Source organism: Rhinolophus ferrumequinum, chromosome 4 (assembly GCF_004115265.2).
Source record: "Rhinolophus ferrumequinum isolate MPI-CBG mRhiFer1 chromosome 4, mRhiFer1_v1.p, whole genome shotgun sequence".
Lineage (NCBI taxonomy): Eukaryota > Metazoa > Chordata > Mammalia > Chiroptera > Rhinolophidae > Rhinolophus > Rhinolophus ferrumequinum.
In genome coordinates, this window is record NC_046287.1 from 14,123,518 (window position 1) to 14,129,277 (window position 5,760).

The following is a 5,760-nucleotide window of genomic DNA, read 5'->3' on the forward strand; positions in this document are numbered from 1 at the left end:
TGCTATGTGATTTCTACTTGTTCAAAGCTCAAAAGTTACTTCCTTAGAGAAGCCTCTCTGAAGTTGGAGTCCAGTCTGTTTTATGTGCCTTCATGCACCTGTGTACCCTTCCTTTGTGTCATTTTCTATTATACCTTCCTCGATATGATTATTTCATTTTGTCCCTACTTGCAACTGGTGTCTAAAGGCCATGAAAGTACAAAACCTGTCTGGTTTCCCTAACCATTGTATCCCCCCATGACCTAGCATGGCATGTGGCATATAGTAGGTACTCAAGGAATATGTTGACTTAATAAATGAATGATGAATAAATAAAAGAGAAGAGCTATGTGGTAATAAAAGAAGCACATTAAAGAAAATCACACTGAGTGATACAGACAACACAGACCATCACAGGACTCCAGAAGAGGGAAAGAGCAAAGTCAGAGGCAGAATTACAGGAAGACTTCATGAAAATGGAGGGTTGGACTTTCCCTAGACCTTTTATTCATGCGTTTAACAATAACTGAGTACCTACTAAGTGCCAAACCCTTAGTAGGTAAAAAAACAAGTGTTTGTTCATTTTAAGCAAGGAAATTATATAATCGGTGTGACATGTTGTAAAAACAATGAAGCAATATAGAGAAAGAATTGGAGCAGAAAGAACCTAGAAATTGGAAAAAAGCAGTTAAGATAATAATCTTTCTAAGAAATACTGAGAACTTAAACTAAGGCAGACGTGGTGAAGATAAAGAAATACTGAGGAGGCTGATTCAACAAGGACTTGGAAACACCGAATAACAGAGTAAGAAATTCCCAGTAGGTGAAACAGCAACGAGAAGTTAACAGTTACAAATTAGCATGGCTATTTGGAATATAGTGAGAATACTTCCAAGTTGAAGTAAAGGGCTCAGAATGGAAGCCATGGAATAGGCCTGCATAGATGAACTCTGCTATTGAAAAGTCAAGGAGATTAGACTTTATTAGTAATGAGTCATTAAGCAATAATGACATGATGAAAGTGAGATATAGGATGAAGAGAATGTAGACCAAGGAAGGTGCCTTGAGAAGCTGCTGAAGAAATCCAAGCAGTTGCTTTAAATGTTAGCATTAGAAATATGAACGTGACATACCGACGACACTTTTTGAAAGGATATCGACTTATAAGTACCTAAATCAACATCAGTGTCGTACCTAGTACAAAGTACTTTGTCTTCCAAAGTTTTTGTTGATTTACTCTTCTTTGTGGACAAAACATCCTGGAAGACAAGTAGATTTTGATTATCTATAAATATTCATTGAGAGCCCTTTACATGACAAGTGCATGGAGTATATAAAAATATGTAATCACATTGTCCTTTGAACTGTTTCTTTTGTTGTTGTTGTTGTTGCTCTGTTTTACTCTTAGCAGCTTTCAGGAGAAATGAATACATTTGATATGCTTCTGTGGTCATTATGCTTCTGTGGTCCGAGATGGCCTCTATGCTCTCCATCTTCTGGCATTCACATACTGTGTAGTCCCCTCCTACCTTCTATCATGGTTGGTCCGTGAGACCAATGACATAGAGAAGAAGTGATGGTTTATCATTTCCCAGACTACATTAGAAAAGACTGTGTCTTCTGTCGTGGCTTCCCCTCTCTCTCAGATCACCCAGGGGAAAGCCAGCTGCTGTGTCCTGAGGATATTCAAACCACCCGTGAAGAGGTACATGTGGTGAGGAAGGGTGGCCTCTGGACAACAGCCAGTGAGAAACACAGGCCTGCCAACAACAACATGAATGAGCTTCGAATGGATTCCCCAGCTCCAGTCAAGCTTTGATATGACTACAGCTGTTTACAACACCTTGACTACAGCTTCAGACTGTGAGCTAGAACTACCCAGTTAAGCTGCTCCCTGTTTACTGCCCCGTGGAAACTATGAGAGATAATAAATGTTTGTTGTTTCAAGCTGCTGGATTTTGGAGTGATTTGTCACACAGCAATAGATAACTAAACCATCTTCATATACTAAATGTTGAAAACTAGCAAGGAAATCATGTGTCCATCTTTGTCCTAGCTGCTAAGAAGTACAAGCTAAATATTATTCTTCATTTTGGTTGCTTTTCTCAGTCTGGAGTTGTTGGTTTTTCCTCCTTCCCTCTCCCTTTATTTTGTGGTCTCCGTTGTTTGTCTTCTGTCCAGTGATTTTTGTCTTATTCTACCTACTCATTTATTGCAAAGCTCCTTAATACTTTCTTGGAAATAGATGTGGAAAAAAACAACAAAGTAAAAATATGAATAATAAGATTAGATAGGATCCCAGCCACCATCAGAGAGATCACAATCTCACTGGAGTGAAAAGAGAGCATGTAATGTGACGTAGCCTATTACTTGTGTTCAACCACGCAGAGATTGCCATTAGAATTCAAAGAAAAAGGAAAAGTTGTGTTTTAGGTCAAGTTCCCCAGAATCAGACCTGGAGATAAGATTTGCATTATGAAAGTCCTCTCAAAATAAACTGCTAAGGGAATGAGGATAGCAAGACAGCAAAGGGGCAGAAGCCAAGCTAGGGCAATAGTTCAGAGTCTCAGAGATCTCACATGGAGAGTCTGGAACCTACATAGTCCTTCAGAGTTTGTCCCAAGGCAGAGGAGACGAGCTGCCCGAGGGTCTCTGAAGGTCAGGTGCGCTCCCAGGTACTCCGGCTCTCTACAGGGCACCGTGAACGTGCAGACAAGTGACTGCAGTAACCTGAGGAAAGTCCTCTGATGAAAGCTGCAGGTGGCTGACGAAGGAAGAGCACATGGAAACCAAGCTAAAACACACAGAAATGGTGAAGAAATCTGAGGGCCTCTGCACAGAGTACCAAGATCTGCTCTATTAGGAAAGTTTCCATTCAAGAAGATGGATCTTCACCTGCACTGAGCCTTCCAGGAGAGGTAGAATTGGAATAGACGTGAAGGAGAAAGGATTCTTCAGAATCCAAATGAGAGGAATAACCAATAACAAAATTAGCAGAACCTCTCAGGTGTTCTAGAATGGTTTGATATTTAACTTAGACTCTTACTTTTATTCCTAATCTCAAGAAGGGTTCTTGAATCGATCTCTTAATGGGGTTATTAAAACACAATCATTTGTTTTTAGAAAAGAGGTGGTGAGAGGTTGAAAAAAAATTCATGCATCTTCCAAACATGAGCAATGATATTTTTCATCCATTCTGGTTCTAAAATATAACTACTCATACAGCATAAAACCCTGAGCTCGATCGTGAATAAAAACAAAACCTGACAGAAGAGAATGGGGCCCACCCAAGCGTTTTGAAACTCCTTCTATTTTACCGTAACTCCTGGGTTGATGAAATTGGGAGACCATTGCAAATACAAACTATTTAATAGCGTGTCTTTTCTTAAAGAATTTATACCAACAAGCAAAGTGCTATAATAGCTTTTCCTCCTATATACTCTTTAGGATATGTGCTTACCCAGTGGAAGGTTCGTGAACTTAATTGTCCGACTGGTACTCGGAGTCTAACTTTATCTGGAGTTGAACATAAAGGCATAAATCATTAAGCCCTGCTTACCTGATCAAGAGCTTTTCTTTCAGAAAAATCAAGCATCGAGGGGCTGCCATTCACAGAAGCTGTATTTTCTGGCTCTCCATCAGGGTTGCAGACACTTCTCCCCAAGGATTCATCAACTGCCAAACAAAGAAGGAAGGCAGGTCAATGACATCAAAATCTGCAGCTTCAGCACCTTCTGAAGTTCCTGGCGAGAAAAATAAAATAAAGTGAAAAGAGAGAGAGAGAGAATAACACACACACACACACACACACACACACACACACACATCTCAAAGGAACTTTAACAAATGGTCTCAGAATTTCTAGGTTACATTCTGGAAAGGAGACATTCAGTACCCTATAACAAGCAAGTTTCTGGTGCTATAATGACGGGCTACCAGCCGGCCTAGATAGATACCAGTCATTATTGTTTTATTAGTCACAGTCCAATTTTGTGTGCTATTCTATCATTTTGACAAAGGGATTTTTTCATGATAGCTTTTATCATGTTATCATGACTTAAATGTGGATAAACCATACGGAAAGATTCACATCTGTAGAACACAGGCACTGCCTTCCAAGTGAATATCCCTCTCTTTCAATTTATTCTCATACCCTTGTCCTAATTTATACCACAAAATGATCGAATTGCTCCCATTATAGGAACCATTGCACTGAGGGTGATTGTTCATTTGATCGTGGAGAAAGCTGAGATTCAGAGAGGTTAAACAAACCTGCATAAGGCCATGTGAAGTCTATGGTAGTCCAGTCACCTGTCTTTCTATCCAAAGATTTTCCAGTTATGCCACAGTTCAACTAAAAAGGTTAGAGACAAATTTTAACTCCAAAGTGGTGTTGTATGAGATTTAAAGATTCTTTTGAAGGCGAGACACAACACAATGAAACACAGAGAGATGAAAGGCAAAACTCTATTCAACTCCAGATGAGAGAAGCTTGCCAGACAGGGCCACACAGGGGACTGGACAGAGGAAGGGAACAGAAAGCTGGAGATGGAGGAGGAGGCTTAAGTACGGCAAGTAGGGTAGAGTTAGCTAGGTTTTAACCTTCCCATAGATGGGCTAATTTGAATAATTCCTCATTTGCAGGCTTGGGGCTGCCTTAGTTGTCTGGTTTCTGACCCTGGGGTGTTTCGGGCACAGTAGCCCTAGAGCATGGAACCTCCCTAAAGGCAGTGGTTGAGAATGTGGACCTACCCTAGTCGTTCTGAGAAAAACTGACCAGCCTTTACCCACGCCTGCAAAACTGGGTGAAGACAGCATCTCCAAAAAGCTTTATTACAAGTGGTTATGAATAAATAGTGTGAGCCTCATGCCAAACCACACATACATATGCAAGCTGCTGTGGAAAAAAAAAAAATGAAACAATACCATTAAGAAGCAAAGGACCTGGGGTGGGGCACCTCGGCCACTTATTTGCTATGTGACGTTAGGAAAGTCATCTCACTTCTGTATTTTAGGCTCTTCATCTGTACATTAGGAAGTCACATAACTTACAGGATTATTGTAGAGGTTAGACATATTAATGTATACCTAATAAATACACACATTTAAGATGCTGATATAAAATATAAGATTGTAAACAAAGGAATTTTCACCCTACTCACAGATGCCATACAAACGTCAATATCAAACTATGTATCAGGACCCTATTCTTATTACTACATATACGCACAAGCTTTTGAGCTCTCAGGGAGTGCCTTTTTACTACCAAATAGACAGAGCTATAAATTGTGGAGTTTGATATAATAGATCAAGATAGGTCCTTCCAATGTGTTATGTTCTATTGCCTCAAAATAATAAACTGCCAAGACAATATCATGCATCATATTAGTGGCAGATTATTCAGTGAAACTTGCAAGGAGAGGAACTCGCAGCTCACAGACAGATGCACGGTTTCATCCTTTGTTATTTCATCCTTCTTTGTAGAGTCCTGAGTTTTATTGAGTAGGAAAAATCTTAACTTATAATAATCAGAAAAAGATATGATTCATGAAAACACTCCAAATTCTTAGAAACACAAAACTTTACATTTATCAGGGGTAAAAGAAAGATAAAAATATATAATTCTGGAGTCAGAAGGACTACTTTATAAGGGGGATCGAGGAAGGGGAGTCAGAATATAAAACATTCAAAATTCTTTTCCAGACATTCAGAAGTTCTTGATAACTCTCAGTTCATTTTTTCTCAGAAAGCATAGTTCTTTTGATGTCAATAAAAGAAAGT